The sequence below is a fragment of the Theropithecus gelada genome, chromosome 14 (genome assembly GCF_003255815.1).
Source record: "Theropithecus gelada isolate Dixy chromosome 14, Tgel_1.0, whole genome shotgun sequence".
Classification (NCBI taxonomy): domain Eukaryota; kingdom Metazoa; phylum Chordata; class Mammalia; order Primates; family Cercopithecidae; genus Theropithecus; species Theropithecus gelada.
In genome coordinates this window covers 101,264,072-101,286,078 of record NC_037682.1, presented here as the reverse complement: position 1 = coordinate 101,286,078, position 22,007 = coordinate 101,264,072, and the positions used below count along the sequence as shown (strand labels likewise).

The 22,007-nt window shown below is 36.9% G+C and overlaps 1 pseudogene; it reads left to right on the top strand.

Moving 5' to 3' along the window:
• LOC112605957 overlaps positions 1-14,848 on the top strand; it is a 103,688-nt pseudogene extending 88,840 nt beyond the window's left edge.
• Positions 14,849-22,007: the final 7,159 nt, after the last annotated feature.

Genomic DNA, 22,007 nt, shown 5'->3' with positions numbered 1-22,007 from the left:
GTTACCTTAGGAAGGCAAAGAGGTAAAGAGCCTGTATGATCCACACAGTGAATAATTATATCTCAAATAATCCGATGTGTAGTGTGTTGCCTAATTCTAGGAAATGACCAGTTGAGATAATAGTCATGAAATATCCCTGGAAGGTATCAATCTGACAATGTCTCAGAAATCTGTTTCTTTTCCAAAGGCTGCCAATTCTTAGCATGTGGGAGATGGGAGAAGAATATCAAGTTTTAAGTTTCCTAATAGGTCATGGAAATCAAACCCAATGGACAAGACGCCACTCTAATCTGGGTTATGACACTAGTTGTTTAAAGAGGGCTTTCTAATTATTGGTACAGCTACTTGTTCCAAGATTGTTTTGTGTTTACATGTGACTGATATGGAGAAGTTTTCCTGAGCACTACAGTTAATCCTTTTCCTTTCTTTCCCTGGGTATATAGCTGCTATAACGAAAGTATGTTATGTTCCCTATTAGAATTAAAGAATAAGAGGGCACTGAGTATAGTTCTAGAAACTTTAAATGACCCAAGGATATGTTTCCGATTCTGAGACAGAAAGATTCGGAATTAAGGTCTGAATTAATAGCATGCCCTAGAAAATTACTCCTTGTAAAAATGGTCAGGACTTCCATAGAACAGAGGTTAAGACAGCAGTCCAGCCTTTGAGAGCTCTAATGTATAATGACTGAAAGGAGTATTGAGGTTGAGAATCAACCTTGTCTATACACTACAATCTGCTAGGGAGTCTTTAAAAGTACTCGTGCTTAGGCTCTACCCCAGACCAATTACACTATTAATATAATTCTTGAAGTGGTTTTAAAAGCTGTCTAATGTGTAGCCAAAGTTGACTGCTACCAGATGGAGGTCTGCAATATATGAACAAGTAGAATGCAATGATTCTTAACTCTATTTGAGATTCTCATGAAAGTCATAAGTTATTCAAGTCACCAGACTAATCAACACAGATAGATATATGATAGATAAGTCACATAACCGGTTAGTCACAGAATTGGAATTATTAGATCTTCCATTTATTAATTCAGTGTTTTTTTTTTTTTCAACGTACTATCATTTGTTTCTTACATCAATTTTGTTAGGGAAAATATGCAATAGCATTTCTTCTCAACTCTGCCAGAAGAGCCTCTAATTTCTAGACAGCTAGATAGAGTAAACTAGGATTCATGAATACTGTGAAAGAGCACTCATAGACTCATGGGGGCAATACACTTCAGAATAATAGCTACTGATTAGGAGTCTAGCAAAGCTAGAGACTTAGATGGCATAGTGAATTAATCAGCAAATGTCTTTATTGTTTGTCTTCTTCGTTAAAGGCCTTGGCATAGAACCCCTTGGAGTAGGAAGATCAAAACATAGTTAGCAGGTCCTTTAAATGTTCACAATCTACTACAGGCAATTGGACTTGTACACAAATACTTCATTACAAAAAAAGAGAAAAATGCCCAGATGGTTCACACAGATGAGATCTTTTGTAGTAGCTCAGAAGAGCAAGAAATTCTTTCCAACTGGGGAAATAAAGGAGAATTACACCAAGAAGATGGGATCGTCATCTCAAAAGGGCGATGTCAAATGCACCGGAGTTGTTGTAAACCCTTATCACTGTGAAGACTCCTCCAGGCACCTTTGCTGGCCCAGGTAAGGAAAAAGGCCAGGCACGATGAACATTGTGTGCCTTCTAAAAAAATCTAGTTTTTATTTTCACACTACTGTCACATTTATCTCACCCCCAGATAAACAAAAATGCAAAATTATATCTAAGCATTAGTATAAATAAGATAACCAGTGCTGATGGAAAGTTTTTATTTCTTGACCCTGAATCTGCACCTCTTCAAGCAGAGCATGAATTTGAGAACTCATCATAGTATGCCACATCCAATATCAAATAGATTCATTACCCCCTGTCTGCTACAGTCTAACACTGCAGGTATGAAGGCTTCATGATACTTCTAAATGTGGTTAATGTTTTTCACAAGCGTTTCTTTTAAAAAATGAAATAGTACCACCATTTTGTACTCTTAAATGCATTTGCTTTTCATTGGAGGGAAATGAGTTTTCTTTTCTTTTTTTCTTTTTTTGAGATGGAGTCTCGCTCTGTTGCCCAAGCTGGAGTGTGATGGCACCATCTTGGCTCACTGCAACCTCTGCCTCCTGGATTCAAGCGATTCTCTTGCCTCAGCCTCCTGAGTAGCTGGGATTACAGGCGCATGCCACCACACCCGGCTAATTTTTGTATTTTTGGTAGAGACGAGGTTTAACCATGTTAGTCAGGCTGGTCTCGAACTCCTGACCTCGTGATCCACCCGCCTTGGCCTCCCAAAGAGCTGGGATTACAGACATGAGCCATGGCATCAGGCCAAGTTTTTGTTTTAATTTCTTTTCAGTTCATTTAATGAAAGTCTACCTCATTTGTCTTTGAACACTTTTTTAAGAGCTGAAGTTTTGCTAAGTCACTCAATGTGAGTTGGAAATTTGGACAACTTTTTTCAAGCTATGAATAAACTTGCATCTTCTGATAATTCTTGAAATGTGTATTTTCTCCTTCACCCTTAAGTTAATATAATACTTTGTATTTTTTAAAGTACTTTTTTGTATATTATTTCACATGCTTTTTGTAATAATTCTGCGAGGCAGGTAAATCAGGTCACATTATCTGCATTTTACAAACAGAAAACTGAGTTTCAGAGGGATTAACTGGCCTACACAAAGTCACACAACCCGTTAGTCACAGAATTAGAATTACTAGATCTTCCATTTATTAATTCAGTGTTTTTTTTTTTTTTTTTTTCAATGTACTATCTTTTCTTTCCTTACATCAATTTTGTTAGGGGAAATATGCAATAGCATTTCTTCTCAACTCTGCCAGAAGAGCCTCTAATTTGGTTTGCATATGTTTTAGGAGATCAAAGCTAGATTCTTAATGTTAATGCCTAGTATGCCACAGGCATTGGGGGATGGTTACCAACATTATTTTAAATCTTTATAATAACATCGTATTTTACAGAAGAGAAGATAAGGTTTACAGATGTTAATTTACTTGCCAAAATCACATAACTGGTAAGTTTCTGCTTTCCTTGGTTTTCCCTTAGGCTACATGGCTGTATTGGTAAACCCACCTAGTCTAGCATAGTCCCTGGACCACACATGACCAGAGATCTTATCAAATTGCATCTAAATGTTTTCCAACAACATTATCATTGCTCTCACTGTCAAGACAAACATTTATCTAATGTTTATACCTAGTAAACACCATGGTAGACACTCAAAACACACTAAGTATATGTATATATTTGCCCTTCAGAAGTTTGCCACCCAATAAAGGGATATGTTACATATATAACAGCATAATAATCAAGTGATAAAACAACAGAGGTTTGCTGTCCTCAAGCATGAAATGAATGTTTTAGAGTCTAGGCTATAAATTCCATCATTCAGAATAGGAAGAGAATCAATGTGGGCCAAGATAATAGAATTTCTCAGAAATAAGACTTAACAAAAAGCAATTCAGATAAGTGGAGAGGAAAGAATTCTGCATAGGAGCAATTCTAAAAAGAGTTATGAAGTCAGAAATGTTCATGAAATATGTGTCAGTCTGTTCTTGCATTGCTTTAAAAAATACCTGAGATTGAGTAATTTATAAAGAAAAGAGTTTTAATGGACTCATAGATCTTCAGGCTGTACAAGCATGGCTGAAGCATCTGCTCCTAGTGAGGGCCTCAGAAAGCTTCCAAGCATGGTGGAGAGCAAAGTGGGAGCAAGCATGTCACATGGCAAGATAGAGAGTAAGAAAGAGAGAATGGGGAGGTCCCAGACTCTTTAAAACAACCAGATCTCTAGTGAATTGAGTGAGAACTCACTCACCACGAAGGGAATGGTGCTAAACTATTCATGAGGTCTCTGCCTTCGTGATCCAGTCACCTCCCACCAGGCCACACCTCCCACACTGGGAATCACCTTTCAACATGAAATTTGGGAGGGGACAAGCATCCAAATAATAGCAGCATATTAGGGGGGGCAATTCTGTTGTCTTATTTGTGATAATTTGCTATGAAACTTGAAGTAAAGTATGTTCAGTTGATCCTAGGATAACTTTGTTTGTTTGATTTATCAGTTAGGGTTAGATTTGGCTGCAAGTAACAGAAATCCCAATTTATAGTGGCTTAAGCAAAGGAGGGATTGTTTTTTCTTAGATAACAAAATATATAACCATTAGAAGGTAGTTGCTGGTGCTATTTCAGCTGCTCAATAATGCTATCATTTTGCATATTGCTTTCATTTTTTATGCAACATCATCATGGTCACATGAAGGCTGTTGCTATTCAAGATATCAGTCCTTATTTGATGCAGGGAAAATGTGGTGGGAGAAATCACATCAGCAACATCTGTCCTTTTTTTTTTTTTTCTGGGAAAGGCAAAGCTTTCCCTGAAACCACATCCAGATAGGTCTCATTGATCAGAATCAGGTTATATAGGCCTCTCTAGCTACAAGAGAGGCTGTGAAAATTAAATTAGATTGTCATGCTTGATTTAGATCCTGTAAGCACATTCATGTGCCAACTAAAATTAGAATTTTGATAGTAAGGAAAAAGAGGGAATGAATATTAAGTAGACAAATAACAGTTCTGTGGCAGTTATAGTCTCTTCAGTTGCCAATAAAAGAAATGCACTCAGATTCCCTCAGTTAATGGGGGTTTATTGCAAGAAATCATGGAGAAATAGAAGATCTGAGTAATAGTCTAAGCAGAGCCTCACCAGATCTGAGGGGCTGGGATGTTTCCTAGAGGTAGCATAGCATCTTCTTGGCATGGCAGCAGCTCTAGTGACTGGGTAACTTTATTCCTCCCAGCAGTAGGTGGACTGTGGCTTACTGTTCATGAACTTCATTCATCTATATATTTCCCATGACTTCTCTATTACTGCAATACTTTGTCTTGAACTCCAATCTGATTAGAGCTGTCAGGTAAATACAGTGTGCTCAGTTAAATTTTAATTGCAGGTAAATGGGAAATAACTTTTTCTATAGATATGACCCATACAGATTAGTAACATACACTAGAAAATGATTCATTATTTATCTGAAATTCTAATTTAAATGGGAGTCCTATTTTTTATTTGCTAAATCTGTCAATCCTAAAACTTACTGATTAGGCTGGCCATCAGTGAAGAGTGTACCTGCTGATAGACCTCTAATACCAAACCATCAGAAAGACGGCTGGCCAGCCCACAGATAGCAGCCTCTGACTTAGAAATCCATTCCTGACCCAATGAACTGAGATCATTGTGACAAGGTCACAAGGGCAATGTATGGAAGCATATACTTAAGGAATTCCCTGTATCACCACTCCATTTAACGGGGTAGGTGGAAATAGCATTCCCCGAGTTCTGGGACTGGTTTAACAAAAATATTTATATCCTGTGCTGTTGTCTTCACATAGTGGGTGCAGGTTTACCTCTATCTCTTTCATATACCTCTGTCCCAAAGATTCCATAGCATCTTCTTTTCTAGGTGCAAAATCAGTTTATATTCCACAGGCATTTTGATGTCCACAATGAGTAGGTATGCACAGAATAAGTTTCTTTTGCATAATGCTCATAATTCCCTATCATTTCTTCTCATTTATTGGAATTTTGTCTTTTGTTAAGTTTTGTCTCCTTTTAGGAGATTCTTTGAATGTTTACTATCTTCCATGTCTGAAGAATAGGTGGTAGGTGCTGAATTGGACAAGTAGAAGATTAAGGCATGATCATTACACTCAAACAATCCTAAAATCTAACCTGACTGCTTTCAGTTTTACAATGTAATATTTGCATCTAATCTTGCCTTTCTCCCTGATTCCTTTTGTTGATCTAGAAGTATGGATTTCTAGACTCTTGATTCTTTGTTTTCAAGAATATCTAATATAAGAAGGCAGCATATTTAAGAATTCCTTTTCTTACTTGCCTTTTTGACAAAAGCATTCCTTTATTCATGTTCTTTTTTGCTGCTCACTTCCCTGTATCCACTTTCTCTGGGCTCTAGGACTGCTGATACCAGTAATACTTCTAAACCAAAAGCAAAGGTTATGCACCGCTCCTAGCTCATACAGGATTATAATTTATAGCATAAAAGAATAATGGTGAGAGATACAATAGAGGTCATCTCATTTAATCTTCTACCCACTGCGGAAGTCCTCTCTTCAGCCTCCTAGATGCAAGATTAAGTCTCTGTGTCAGCACCATATGATATAACCTGTTCCACTTTTAAAATTCATCTAATTATAATAAATCATTTCCAGTGGTGGGCTGACATCCACTTCTTTCTAACAGCCATCAGAATAGCCTTCCCTGTGTAAGCCTTTCATATCTTTAAGATGCTCACTAAGTTCCTTGATCATCTACACTTCCACCCTTTCTTTGGCTTTTCTTTGTCATAATGTCCAAATTCCTAGCCATCCTGGTTACCTTTCTTCATGATGACCTTCAGTTTATTCATTCCCATTGTACAATATGAAGTTTCAAACAAATATTCTGCCATGGGGATGTCCCTATCCATCTCTTACATTTGGTTTTAATGAGGAAATTAATCAGTCTCATTTTCCCTATCTGGGAGCATGATATAGAGGAGAGAAAATGGCTCTGGAACTAGTCTAATCTGTGTTTGTTTTTAAACTCTGCTATGTTTTACAATCTTAAACCATGCATAAGTGTTTTTGCCACTTATAACTTCAGTTTCCTTTTCTGTCAAATGGAAGTAATCCCTATGTCCTATGGGGATAAAAGTATGTAAAGTGCCTTGAAAAACACTAAGTCAGGGGCTTTGTCAAGAATTTTTTTTTTCCTTCATTGTTACTCAGAGGAACACAGAATAAAATGGCACATTCATGGAATATCAAGAAAAAAAAATTCCTAGCTTTTCCTTTATCCTGATCTACATGGAAATATTCAAGAGCAATGCCTCTCTACTTATCCATCTGATTTTCAGACCCTTAAAAGGCAGGTTTGGGGGTCTAATGATCTCCTCTAATTTGCCATTCTGACTTGCTATTTATGGCCACTAATGCAAAGTGCCCCACTTGGCTTTGAATGCAGATATTCTCCAGTCCTTCAGAAAATAATGCAGTTTCTCTTCTTCATAGCTCAGTTCTCAACTTCCTCAAAAAGAATTAGTCTCAATGAGCATTAACTACAAGGAAGGAGGATAATCATCATTTACCCTGTCACTTAAATAAACAGTGTATGATACTGCCACACAAATTGATCATTACAGGTAGTGGAAGCAGCATCCCAGTAACTAGATAATAATGAGAAGACAGTATTAGCTTTTCAAATGACTGTGAGAGCTCACCCAGGTTATTTTTTTTAAAGGAGATGAGATGTCAATATTCTAGCTCTTGTTTTACACATTTATGTTGAACCCAATTCATTTTTTAGCTAAATCCATTTCTTACTGCTTTTTTTTTCAGTGGATCAGTCTCATTTTTTCCACAGATAACATAGCTTTAAACAGTTGTACATTATGCAAAAGAAAACCATTATTCTCTGCATGCCCTACCCATGGTGGAGTATGGTAAAAATCATCCCAGAGACTGTGTTAAATAAACAGCATCTGAAATGTTTCTAGAGTCCCTAGTGATGAAATTTGCAAGCTCTATTTTGTTATCAGTGAAATTTATTTATTTGCTCTACATCATCTCTCCCTTGGGAAACAATGTAGAGCTCCCATTTCAATTCAGAACAGATCCTGCTTTTACTATGCCAAAGTGGAAAGAGTTTGAGGGCTGTGGCGGCCACATGGTGGCTCTGGGATCTGTGCCAAAGCTATGCCTGTCATGAGCCTCTGACAAAATCCATGTCCATTTGGGATTCAGGAAGCAGGAGCAAGAAGACGCATTTGCTCTCAGGCTGTTCCTAAGTGACATCAGAACAGTTAGACATCAGAACAGGTCCAGTAAAAAATGTAGCCCTGATGTTTTCTTGGCAACAGGTCATCCAAGCCCCAGTCACATTTGAGCTGGGCTTGGAAGATACTCAAAACTTGCATATGAACTATTAGGCACAGAAGGCTATTTTCTGGCTAAATATATTGTCTTAGTGACTTGAATGACTCAGTAATGATCGATTTAAAATTTTATGCAGACTGCAAAACACTGCATGCATATTTTGTCTTGCTTCTTCTATCTTCTAGTTGTAAAGCAGTATGGATTATGGACAGAATTATGTCTGAATCTTGACTACTTTTGCAAGCAAACTTCTTAATCTGAGCATCGTTTTCTTAATATGTAGCATAGGCATAATTATGCCTTTGTCATAGGTTTTTGTATATATTGGTGTGTATCTGTAAGATATATATGGGTGTGTGTATATATATATATATATCTTATAAAAGCCTATGAGAAGGGTATATACTCATCACATGCTATATCTATACCATCTACATCTATCTATGCACACACACATATAACAAAGGCCTAACAATTTATTTAGCCCATTTTAGATACTCAGCAAATTTTAATTCCCTTCCCATTCCTTCTCTCATATATCTATAAATTAATTCATGAGTGAAGTATAGTGAGATTATGTCAAACATACAGTTGATTTTCCAAAACTTAACTATGTGTGCTCAGAAAAAAAAAATTGAGAGACCGAGAAAGAGCAACACACACACATGCATACAGGAGAGGAGAGAGAGAGAGAATTATTTGTCAGTTTTCATTTCCCTTCTCATAGTGCAGGACACCACTATGCCTCACTTAAAAGCACTTGATTTCACTAGCAGCAAGGGAATGGCCATGTTCTGACAATAAGATGTCTATAAAAGTCTCTAAGGAGGGCAGCCTTCATAGTCTCCTTGGCAGACTTTTCTTTAAGCTTACTTGCCCTTCCCTGTTTTCCATCTAAGATGTGAACATGAGGCCTAAGTAGTCATCTTGAGACCACAGGCCTATAAGAATGTGGACAAAGGCCAATGTGCTAATGACAAGGGTGGTCAGATAAAGAGGTAGAGATGGGTCTTTGGTGGCATGGTTGAGCCCCAAAGCCAGCAGTAGAGTGCCTGTATATGCTCTTCTTATTACATAGATCAAATCAATCCCTATTTGCTTAACCCTTTGGAGTCTTTTTGTTCTGTGTTGCCTTTGTGGTTAGTTGCAGGCAAACACAATCCTAACAGATATAGCAAATGGTTCCATCTGTCAGTCCTTCCAGTGATCATAGGCTCTGGAGTGAGCTGGGAGATACGGCTCTGTGTTTCATAGCACATGCATCACACTGAGCTGCTGTGAATCTAGTTTGTAAGTTTTCATGTTTTTCATACAGCTGGCCCAATACAAACCCAGTGACTTCTTGGGTTGCTCATTTGAAGGACAAGATCTATTCTGATACTGGAGGAAACTCTTCCTTTGTTGAACTTAATGAAAGATAATGTGTCAGACTTCAGCATGTTGCTTTCCCCTGGGACTTTTCATGGGTGCTTTCCTCCACTGGGATTTTGACATCATGTTCTGACCCTAGACCTAACCTTTGGGTAGAAATGACAATAGTGTGTCAAACTGGGGAGCTGAGACGGGATGGCAGTGGCCCAAGAAAGGACAAAGCTAAGGGGTGTGTGTGTATGTGCATGTGCATTTATTTGGAACCATCACTCTTAGAAGTGTAATTCCAAAATACTAAATTAGACTAGATTTTTTTATTATAAGAGAAAATTAAAAAGTTTTTTTATGGAGTCTTGCTCTGTTGTTCAGGCTGGAGTGCAGTGGCACAATCTTGGCTCACTGCAACCTCCACCTCCAAGGTTCAGACAATTCTTCTGCCTCAGCCTCCCAAGCACTTGCGATTACAGACATGCACCACTATATCCGGCTAATTTTTGTATTTTTATTATAGACAGAGTTTTATCATGTTGGCCGGGCTGGTCTCGAACTGCTGACCTCAAGTGATCTTCCCACCTTGGCCTCCCAAAGTGCTGGGTTTACAGGAGTGAGCCACTGTACCTGGACTAGCCATGTTCTTTTATACATCAACACAAGTAGTAAATAGTTTGGGGATGAAGCAGTAATATGAAGATGTATGCTGAAATAAACAAAAATGTTACCAAAAATACCAACTGATGATGCAGAAGGCATTAGTATATAATTCTTAACTATGTTATTTTCTACCTTCTCTGTTAAAAGAAAACCTGATTAGGTTCCATGTATGTGTATATTCTTCATGTTCAAAATGTTGGAAATCAATCACTTCTCTAACCCAGAAATTTGTCGAAATTCTTTTAAAAAATATTTTATTGAGGTTAATGCTCCTGTATAATTGTTACCTCTAGATCAGTGTTTTGCAGACAGCATGTTGTTAACCATTATTGATCACAAAACCAGTTCAGGTTGTTATGATTCTCATTTAAGAATTAAACGAAATACAACATCACATGTAATAAGGGTATTATTTTGTGATGTTTGTTTTGATTTTATACAAGCATGTCGTGTTCACTGGGTCAGAATGTAAAGTGTGTTCCCTCAGGAAAAAGTTTGAAAGCTGCTATTCCAGGGGGATCAGCATGCACCCAGTTGGGAAGCGACCTCTAGAGGTGGTGCTTAGGCTAAGCAAGAGCATCATTAGGAGCTGTCCAACTGCTGACATGAAGACGATGTTGTAGAGAAGCAATATTCCAGAAGGACATTGCTAGAGCATCTAGTAGCTGACCCTACAGAGAGTAGTTGTGATTGCCACTCTGGAAGTTACTACTGATTGGAACAGATGTAGCTAAAATAGTAGACTAAAATCCTTATCTTTGGCCTCATCCCTATTAGTCATCTCAGAATAAGTTATCAGTGAGAGAGGGATCAGACCCTCAATCTTTTCATTATCTGAGAAACTTGTTATTATTATCCAGTTACACATCACAAAGAGAGAATCACTAATTGCACGGGGAATTTGATTCATTTGGAGCCTCAATACTCACCACTTTTAATGTTTCATCATAGCATATTTATCCAAAAATCTAAGCTAAAATTATAAAGTAATTGAAAGGTAGAATAAAATAATTGAGACAAATGGAATCACAACTCTATCTGACAACAAAATGGATTCCTAACATCAGTTCTTGGTATCTAGGTTTCATGGTTTATTCCAAAACTATACTTTTATAATCTTTTTAAAAATAAGCTATAAAATTAAATTATATTATCTATAACGCTAACTTAGAATTAAGTGGACAGGAAAGATAAACCACTTACAGTGATCCTAAGCAATGCCTCAGTACTCAATTTCCATCCAAAAGTAATCCGGAACTGTGCTGCCACATATGAGCCACCCAATAAGGGCTGAATGAGTATAGTGCACTATCAGATGTAGGATAAAACTCTTTTCAACTCCAAATTTATAAATTATAATTGAGAATTGCAGGCAATATGATCACTTCATGATATTGTTTATTTTTTAAAAAATATCATGGCAGTATAGTTTTAGACTAAACCATGACGCTTAAATACTAAGACTTGATATCAGGATTCCATTTTTGTTATTTAATAAGGCTGTATGTAATTCTTGTTCAAATTTACCTCCAATATTTTATTTTACCTTTTTAAATGGTTTTGTAAATTTAATCTGAATATATTATTATTTTTGATAAGTATGCTATGATGTATTATAAAATGTATTTGAATTAGTATGGGAAGTTTCCTTTTTTCCTTTTGAATACTGCCTTTTTATTTTTTAGAGACTTTGGGGAATTCACTAAAAAACCACTTATCTGCTGTTTAGTTTCCTCATCTGAAAAGTAATGGTTGTAAGATTTTTTTTTTTTTTTCTGAGGCTTTTACTTCTGGCTCAAAAATATTCATTAATTTAAGACACAAATCATATTTTCACAGTTAATGATAAGACAAAGCAGAGATTTTACAGCCAACTGTAGATCATAATTTTTTAAAATTTAGGTGAACTATTAATATCTTAAACATACAATTTGATGAGTTTTGATAAAGATGTACAATAGTGTAATCAGCATCTCGATCCAGATAAAGAATATCTTCTCAATTTACAAAATTTTTCCTCCTGGTTGCTTTAGTCAACTCCCACAGCCCACACAACATACCACCATAGTTCTGATTGCTACTACCTATAATTAGTTTTGCATATTCATGGACTTGATATAAATAGAATCATTGAGAATGCAATATTTTGTATATAATTTTTTCACATAAAATAACATTTTGAAATTGGCCTATGTTATTATGTATATTATGAATTTGGCCGGGCACGGTGGCCACGCCTGTAATCCCAGCACTTTGGGAGGCCGAGGCAGGTGGATCACCTGAGGTCAGGAGTTCGAGACCAGCCTGGACAACATGGTGAAACTCCATCCCTACAAAAATTAGCCAGGCATGATGGCAGTTGCCTGTAATCCTAGCTACTCGAGAGGCTGAGGCGGGAGAATTGCTCAAACCCGGGATAAGAATAAGACTCCATCTCAAGGAATATATGTAAAATAAAAAGAAATTTATATGCTTGTTGTTTTAATTTTAGCCATTATAATGTTTTGTGATAGCTCATTGTGATTTTAATTGGAATTTCCCTGATGACTGATGACACTGAACACCATTTAATTGCTTATTTTCCATTAATATATCTTCTTTACTGATGCATTTGTCCAGATCTTTTACTCATTTTATTCAATTGTTTACATTTTATTATTAATATATAGAAGTTCTTTATACATTCAAGTTACAAATTAATATGTATATACTTTTCTTTTAATATAATCCTTGCTTTATATTTTTAAGTGGTGTTCCTTAAGAGCAGAAGGTTTAAAATTTTATAATGTACAATTAATCATTTTTTTCCTTTCAAGGTTATTGCCTTTTGTGTTTTCTCTAAGAAATCTTTGCCCCTAAGCTTTCTTTCAGAACCATGTAGTTTTATGGCTAGCCATATACAGAAGATTAAAAAACTGCACCCCGTTTTTTGTACCATATAAAAAATTCAGATGGATTAAAGACAAAAGTAAAACCCAAAACTGTAAAAGCTCTGGAAGACAACCTAAGCAATACTATTCAGGACATAGGCATCGGCAAAGATTTTATGATGAAGATGCTGAAAAGCAATTGCAATAAAAACAAAATAAACTTATCAACAAAGTGAACAGACAACCTACAGAATGGGAGAAAATTTTTGCAAACTGTGCATCTGACAAAGGTCTATTATCCAGCATTTTTAAGGAACAAATATACAAAAAAAAAAAAAACCATAAAAATGTAGGGAAAGACATGAATAGACACTTTTCATAAGAAGACATACATGTTGCCAATAATTATATGATGAAAAGCTCCACTTCACTGATAGAGAAATGCAAATGAAAACCACAATGAGATACTGTCTTACATCAATCAGAATGGCTATTAAAAATTTTTAAAAAATAGATGCTGGTAAAGTGGCGAAAAGGGAACACATACACTGTTGGTGGGAGTGTAAGTTAGTTCAATAATTGTGTAAAGCAGTATGGCGATTCCTCAAAGAGCTAAAATCAAAGCTGCAATTCGACCCAGCAATCCCATTACTGGGCATATACCCAGAGGAGTATGAATCATTCTGCCATAAAGGCACATACATGGGAATGTTCATTGCAGCTCTATTCACAATAGTAAAGACACGGAATCAACCTAAATGCCCATCAATGACAGATTGGATAAAGACAATGTGGTACACATACACAATGGAATACTGTAAAGAATGATATGTGTTTTGTGGGAACATGGATGGAGCTGGAGGCTATTATCCTTAGTAAACTAATGCAAGAACAGAAAACCAAATACTACATGTTCTCACTTGTAAGTGGAAGCTAAATACTAACACAAAGAAGGAAACGACAGACACTGGGATCTACCTGAGGGGGAGGGAGAGAAGAGGGAGAGGAGCAGAAAAGATAACTATTGGGTACTAGGCTTAATACCTGGGTGATGAAATAATATGTACAACAAGCCCCTGTGACATGTGTTCACCTGTGTAACAAATGGTCACATGTACCCCAAACCTAAAACAAAATTTAAACCCCCCCTAAACAAATATGTTCTGGTAAAATCAAAATTTACATTCACAAAATTAGCATGAATCTAATAAAATAATTTTTTTTTGCATAAGTATGGACTATCTTCTGGATTTTTTTTTTACAAGGGTCAGGAAGAAAGAGAAAAACTAGAAGCTGAAAGAAAATTCATTGCATATAGAGTTTAAAAATAATAGAACTGAAAAAGTTTGTGGTGATTCAGATAAAGGATTTGTTATTATTTATCAAAATGGAATTGACTTCTTTTGCTTAGGTGCTCTTGAAAAAGAAGGCATAGTTCTGCACAGTGCTAAAAGGAGAAATAGAGAGGCTGACTCTTGTCTAGTGATGGGGTGGCTCTAATTCTTTTGATGACCTAAATCCTGACTGTGTAGGATATGCAGGACTTCTCTACGAATATACATTGGGAGAGGAAAAATTCACCTTTATTGAGAAATATAACAATCCTGGCTCTGTTGCATTATTGGTCAAAGGACCAAATAAGAATGCACACACTCAAAGATGCAGTAAGAGATGGCTTGAGGGATGTCAAAAAAAAAAAAAAAGCTATTGATGATGGCTGTGAGTTCCAGGTGCTGGTGTAGCAGCAGTGGCAATGGCAAAAGTCCTGATTAAATACAAGTCCAGGGCCCAACTCAGAGTCCAAGCATTTGCTGATGTTTTGCTCTTTCTTCCCAAGGTTTTTGCTCAGAACTGTAGTTTTGACTTTAAAGAAACGTTAGTTTTAAAAATGGGATTTTTTTTCCTATATGAAAAAGGAAAGAACACTGGCACCTATTCAAATTCTGAAGTTATGAAATGATAATCACAGTATTTTTTAATTGCACTGAACTGAACACATATAAAGCAGGCCTTTTTTATCCAGTGAATGAGATGTTTTCTTTTGCTGCAGTGACATAAAATTATATATTAGATAAGCATATGTTGTAAACCTTGTTATTAAATATTCATTGACAAAAAACAAAACAAAAGTACATTGAGTTTTACTAGACATCAATCTGCTCTTATTCCAGCTCAATTCTTTATTAGATTGAGGGTATCAGACTCTGCCAGAGGAAAGATGAGATCATCCATATTAGAAGATAACATCATACTCAGATTCTATGGTTCTTTTATTGTTAATGTTTGATGTAAAGCAAAAAAAGTAAACATTCAAGAGTCAGAAAAATGCAATTGATAATCAGATACAAATATGCACCAAGGAACATCAGCAAGATGGCAGAATAGGACTCTCCTGCACTCCTCCTGCCATAGAAACATCAATTCAAACAACTATCCATGCCCCAAAATCCTCCAAAGAGCTAAGGAAACAAGGTGACAGATTATAGCACCCAGGTGTAGCAGAGAAATTTTTTAAAAGACACACTGAAGAGCATAGGAAGGACAGTTTTACCTTGCCCACATTGCTTCTCCTCGAACTCCAGACAGCACAACATGGAGAGAGATACTCTTTGCAAGGGGAAAGGAGAGGAAAGTGAGCACCAGAATTTGCTTCAGACCTCCAAAACCCCAGTAAAAATCAACACTGAGCAGGTCCCCATGGCTCCAAACTCTAGGCCAATATCTGCAGACTGAGCTTCCAGGTCTGTCCCAGCGCTAGGCTATATCCTGCAGCCCTAGGCTACAAGACTGCATAGCAGACTTGGCCTCTGCCCCACTGCCAGGCTGACTCCAATGGCACAAGGCCCTAACTATCCACAGCACTAGGCTAGCCCCCCACAGCCACAGGCTTTAGGCCTACTCTAGCACCAGACATAAGGCCAGCACCAGTGAATCCAATCTCCAGGACAGCCCCTGGAAACGTAGGCTCTAGGTCCACCCAGCACCAGATCAGAATCCAGACTCCAAGCTGATACTCAAGACTGAGTCTTTAAGTTCTCCTTGACTCAGACAGCTTCCTGCAGGCCCAGGCTCCAGGCCTCCCTGGTGGATTGGGTTGCTGGGCCTACCCTACCACCAGGCTGACCTCAGTGGCCCCAGGATCTGACTAGCCCCAGTGCCAGGCAGGCCCAAGTGGCTTCTGCCCCTATACCAGTATAACTCTTGCAGAATCTGGCTCCAGGCCTGCCCCAAAGCCAGGCTGGATCACTGGCCTCAGGCTTTGAGCTGCCCCCAGAAACAGACTGGGTCCCAAAGGACCAAGGCTTCAGGTCTAACTCAGTACCTGTGGACCTTGCCTCCAGATAACCCCTGTAGATACAGAATTTAGGTTCACCCATTGCCATGTCAGCCCCTGTGGACGAGGCTTCAAGCCTTCCCAGTGCCAGGCTTGTCCCTCTGTCTTTACCCTCCAAACCAGTCCTTACACCCTCATGTTCCAGCAGACTCATAGTTCAAGTAAGTCCCAGTAGACCCAAACACTGGAGAAGCCCCCCATATCTGGGTCCCAGGATTTTCCCTATGTGCCCCGGTATCAGGTCAGCCCCTGAGACCCTAAGAACCAGGCCACCCTCATGGACTTAGCCTCTTGTTCAGTACCTACACACCCAGCCTCTAGGCTGGGCCCAGTGGATGCAGCCTTCAGAACAATGCCTGTTGTCTCAGGCTCCAGGACAGCCCATCCAGGAACCAGGCCAATGACTTCAATAATGGCTCCAGATGAGCCCCCACAGATTTAGGCTTTATGTTGGCCCAGGGCTCCAGGCCAGGCCCCATAGCTTCAGGCTCCAGAGGACCCAGAGTCAAGGCTCACCCCAGTAGACTTAGAGTTCCAGGCCAGACCATGGACTGAGGCTCATAAGAACACCTCTGAAGACTAAGGTTACAAGGAAGCCCCCATGGAATAAGGCTCTGGGTCTATCCCACTGGAGCCAGGTGCAAAGTCCGCCACACCCCTAGCCATCTCTTATAAACTCAGGCTCAAGGCCTATTTCAGCACTAGGTCCAGTGCTGTGGACCCAGGCTTCAGCCTGGCCTTTGTGTATACAGGCTCCAAGACCTCCCTTATGGAGCCAGGCTTCAGGCCCACCCCTGCATATCAAACCAACACGTCCACCTGTGGATCCAGGATATAGTACTAAACCTGTAGACCTAAGCATCAGGCTCATCCACCTGCCAACACAGGCACTGGTACAGCCTGCCCAAGGATTCAAATAGCAAGTCCACACTTAGACCATGTCAGATGACCTGCCTGGAATCTCTAGACAGGTTGACTTGGAAAGGGGTTTCTTAGACAAAGCCAGCCTGCAAAGTCTAGAATAAGTCTTGACTTCTTCAAATGCACAAACATCAATATAAAGCAATAAGAAACAAGAAAAACCAAAGAGATAAAACAATACCCCAAGGGTAAAATAATCTCCCAGTAGCCTAACTGAAGAAAAAATTGAGATATGCAAACTATTGGACAAAGAATTCAAAATAATTGATTTAAGGAAGCTCAGTGAACTTCAGGAAAATACAGAAAAGCAATTGAGGAAATCAGACAAACAATAAAGTACCAAAATAAGAAATTTAACAGAGATTGAAATAAAAACCAAAAACAAATTCTGGAGCTGGAAGACACAATAAATGAAATGAAAAATGCAATAGAGAGCATCAATGGTAGAATTGATCAAGAAGAAGAAACAATCTGTGAACTTGGAGACAGATTATTTGAAAATATACTGTCAGAGGAGAAAAAAATAATGAAAAACTAAAGCTCATGAGATTTATGGAACGGCATCAAAAGAGCAAATGTATGAGTAATAGAAGTTAGTGAAGGAGAAGAGAAAGGCAGAGGGATAGAAAGCTTATTTACAGAAATATTAGCAGTAAACTTTCCAAATCTGGGAAAATATTTATAGAGGTATAGGGAGGTTAGATGTCTCCAACTGAATTCAATTTAAACTACGCTATACCAAGACATAAAGTGTGTCACAGAAGCAATCGATGTATAAGGGAGTTCTAATAAGGCTAGCAGCAGATTTCTCAGCAGAGACCTTACAGGCCATGAGAGAGTGGGATGACATATTCAAGGTGGTGAAGTAAAACAACTGCCAAAGAATTATACTGTAGCCAGCAAAGTTGTTCTTCAGAAATAAAGGAGAGAGAAAGATTCCTAGACAAAGGAAAACTGATGGAATTCATTGCCACCAGACCTGTCTTACAACAAATGCTAAAGGTAGTTCTTCAAGATGAAAAACAAAAGGATGCTAATTAGTAACAAAAACATATGAAAGTGTAAAACTTACTAGTAATAGTAAGTACACAGTCAAATTTAGAATAATACTGTAATGGTTGTGTGTAAATCACATCTTTAGTAAAAAGGTTAAAAGACGATTATTAAAATGATTACTACAATATTGTTACAAAATATATAATATGCAAAGATGTAAATTGTGGCATTAAAATTTAAAAGGCTAAGGATTTTAAGTAAAAGTATAGTGTGGGATTTTTTAAAAGCAAAATTAAGTTATTAGCTTAACCTATTATATCTAAGATGTTTTGCAAGTCACATGGTAAGCACAAAACATAAACCTACAATAGATGCAAAAGATACAAACTAAGGAATCAAAGCATATCACTAGAAAAATATCATGTAATCACAAAAGAAGAAAGCAAGAGAGGAACAAAGAATCTATAAAACAATTAGAAAATTAATGGCAGCGGTAAGTTCATACGTATCAATAATTCCCTTGAGTTTACACTCAATGGATGAAATTCTCCATTCAAGAGACATAGAGTGCCTGGATGGATAAAAAAAAAGATTCAACCAGAAGCTCCCTAAGAGGCTCATTTCACATGTAAGGACACATATACACTGAAAATGAAGGCGTGGAAAAAGATATTTCATGCAACTTGAAACCAAAAGAGAGCTGGAGAAGTTACGTCAGATAAAACAGACTTAGTCAAGAACTGTAAAACAAGACAAAGAAGACTGTTATATAATAATGTGTCAATTTGTCAAGAGGATATAAGTATTATATATATGCACCCAACATCTGAACATCGAAACATATAAAACAAATATTAATAGACCTGAAAGGAGAGAGAGATTGTAAGACAATAATAATAGAAGATTTCTTCAATTCTCAACTTTCAGCAATGGACAGATCATCCAGATAGAAAGTCGATAAGGAAACATCAAACTTAAACTACACATTAGATCAAATGGTCCTAACAGGCATATATAGAATAGCCCATAAAATAGCAGCATAATATACATTCTTAAGTCTACACAGAATATTCTCTAGGATAGATTATAAGTTAGGCCACAAGACTTAACAAATTTAAGAAGATTGAAATCTTATCAAGTATCTTTTCTGACTACAAAATGTGAAACTAGAAATCAATAACAGGAGAAATTTCAGGAAATTCATGAATACATGGAAATTAAACAACCTGATCCTGAACAACTAATGGGTCAATGCAGAAAGTAAAAATATCATGAGACAAAAGTAAAAACACAGCATACCAAAATTTATGGGATGCAGTAAAATCAGTTCTAACAGGGAAATTTATAGCAGTAAACACGTACCTCAAAAAAGAACAAAATGCAAATAAACAACATTACATCTCAAGGAAGTAGAAATACAAGAACAAACTAAGCCCAAGTTAGCAGAAAGAATGACATAATAAAGATAAAACCAGAAGTAAATCAAATAGAAATGAGACAAAGCAATAAAAAATCAATGAAACTAAGGGTTGATTTTTTTGAAAAGGTAAACAAAATTGACAAACCTTTGGGTATACTAAGGAAAAAGAGAGAACACTCAAATGAAATTAGAAATGAAGTAGGAGACATTACAACTGTTAGAATAGAAATACAAAGGATTATAAAAGACTACTATGAACAAATTTATGCCAACAAATTCGATAACCTAGAAAAAATGAATAAATTTTTGGATGCAATCTACCAAGATTAAATCATGAAGAAATAAAAAATCTCCACAGATCAATAACAAGTAAGGAGATTGAATCTGCAATTAAAAGTCTCCTATCAAAGAAGAACTCAGTACCTGATGGCTTCACTCCTGAAAATCTACCAAATATTTTTTAAAAACCTAACACCAATCCTTTTCAAACTCTTCCAAAAAATAGAAGAAGCAAGAATACTTCCAAGCTCATTTTAAGAGGCTAACATTACCTAATACCAAAGACGGACAAGAACACTACAAGAACACAAAATTACAGGCCAATATCCCTGATGACATAGATGCAAAAATCCTCAATGGAACACTAGTAAACCAAATTCAACAGCACATTAAAAGAATCATTCACCATGAGCAAGTGGGATTTATGCCAGGGATGCAAGGATGATTCAACATGTGTAAATCTATAAATGTGATGTATGTTATTAACAGAATGAAGGACAAAAATTATATGATCACATCAATTGATGCAGAAAATTCATTTGTCAAAGTTCATCCCTTCCTGATAAAAATTCTCAACAAATTAGGTACAGAATGAATACAGTAAAAGCCATACATGACAAACCTGCAGCTAACACTATACTAAATGGTGAATAGTTGAAAATATTTCTTCTAAAATCAGGGATAAGACAAGGATGTCCATTCTTAACACTTCTGTTTAACATAGTACTGAAAGTCTTAGCCAGAACAATTATTCAAGAGAAAGAAAAGAAGGCATCCAAATTGGAAAGAAATAAACTTCTTAGAATAAAAGGTTTTGGGTTTTTACCAAAAAGACTCCACTAAAACTTCTTAGAATAAAAGGTTTCACTAAAGTTGCAGGATATAAATCAACATACAAAAATAAGTGCATTTCTGTATGTTAGAAACAAACTATCAAGAAAAAAGATATCAAGAAAAAATCTCATTTACAATAGCTACAAAACACTTTGAAATAAATTTAACCAAAGAGATGAAAGACCTGTATACTGAAAACTGTGAAATATTGAAGAAATAAATAGAAGACACAAATAAATGGAAATATATCTCACGTTTATGGATTGAAAAAAAATTAATTTTAAAATGTTCATACTCCCTAAAGCAATCCAATGACATTTTTTGTTTTTTTTTCTTTTGTTTTTTTTTTTTGAGATGGTGTCTCACTCTGTCACTCAGGCTAGAGTGCAGAGGTGTAATCTTTGCTGACTGCAACCTCCATCTCCCTGGTTCAAGCAATTCTCCTACCTCAGCCCCCTGAGTAGCTGGGATTACAGGCGTGTGCTACCACATCCAGCCTTTTTTTTTTTTTTTTTTTATTTTTAGTAGAGATGGGGTTTTGCCATGTTGGCCAGTCTGGTCTCAAACTGCTGGCTTCAGGTGTTCCTGCCTTGGCCTTCCAAAGTGCTGGGATTACAAGTGGGAGAGCCACCATGCCCAGCCTCAATGACATTTTTCAATGAAAGAAAAAAAAAATTTAAAATTCATATGGAACCACAAAAAGGACCCTGAATAGCCCAATACAGATTGATCAAAAAAGCACGAAAGTAGACATTAAACAACCTGATTGAAAATCTACTACAAAGCTGTAATAATCAAAACAGTGTGGTAGTGGCATAGAAATAGACATCTAGATCAATGGAACAGAACAGAGATCCCAGAAATCCACGCATTTACAGTATTGATTTTTACAAAGATGTCAAGAATGTACAATGGTGAAAGAACAGTCTCATTGATAAATGATGTTGGAACAACTGGATATTTATATGTGTAAGAATGAAATTAGACCTGTATCTCATGTCATATAAGAACTCAAACTAAATTAAAGACTTCATTGTACAACCTAAAACTAAAACTGCCAGAAAAGACATAAGTGCAAAGTTCCAGGACATTGGTCTGGGCAATTAATTTTTGGATATGAAGCCCAAAACACATGCAGGAAAAATAAAAATAGACAAATTATATCAAACTAAAAAGTTTCTGTACAGCAATGAAACAATCAACTGAGCAAAGTGACAACCTACAGAATGGAGAAAATATTTGCAAATCATACATCTGATAAAGAGTTAATATTCAAAATATACAGTAGACTCAAACAACTCAATAGTGAGAAAACAATCTGATTAATAAACAAGC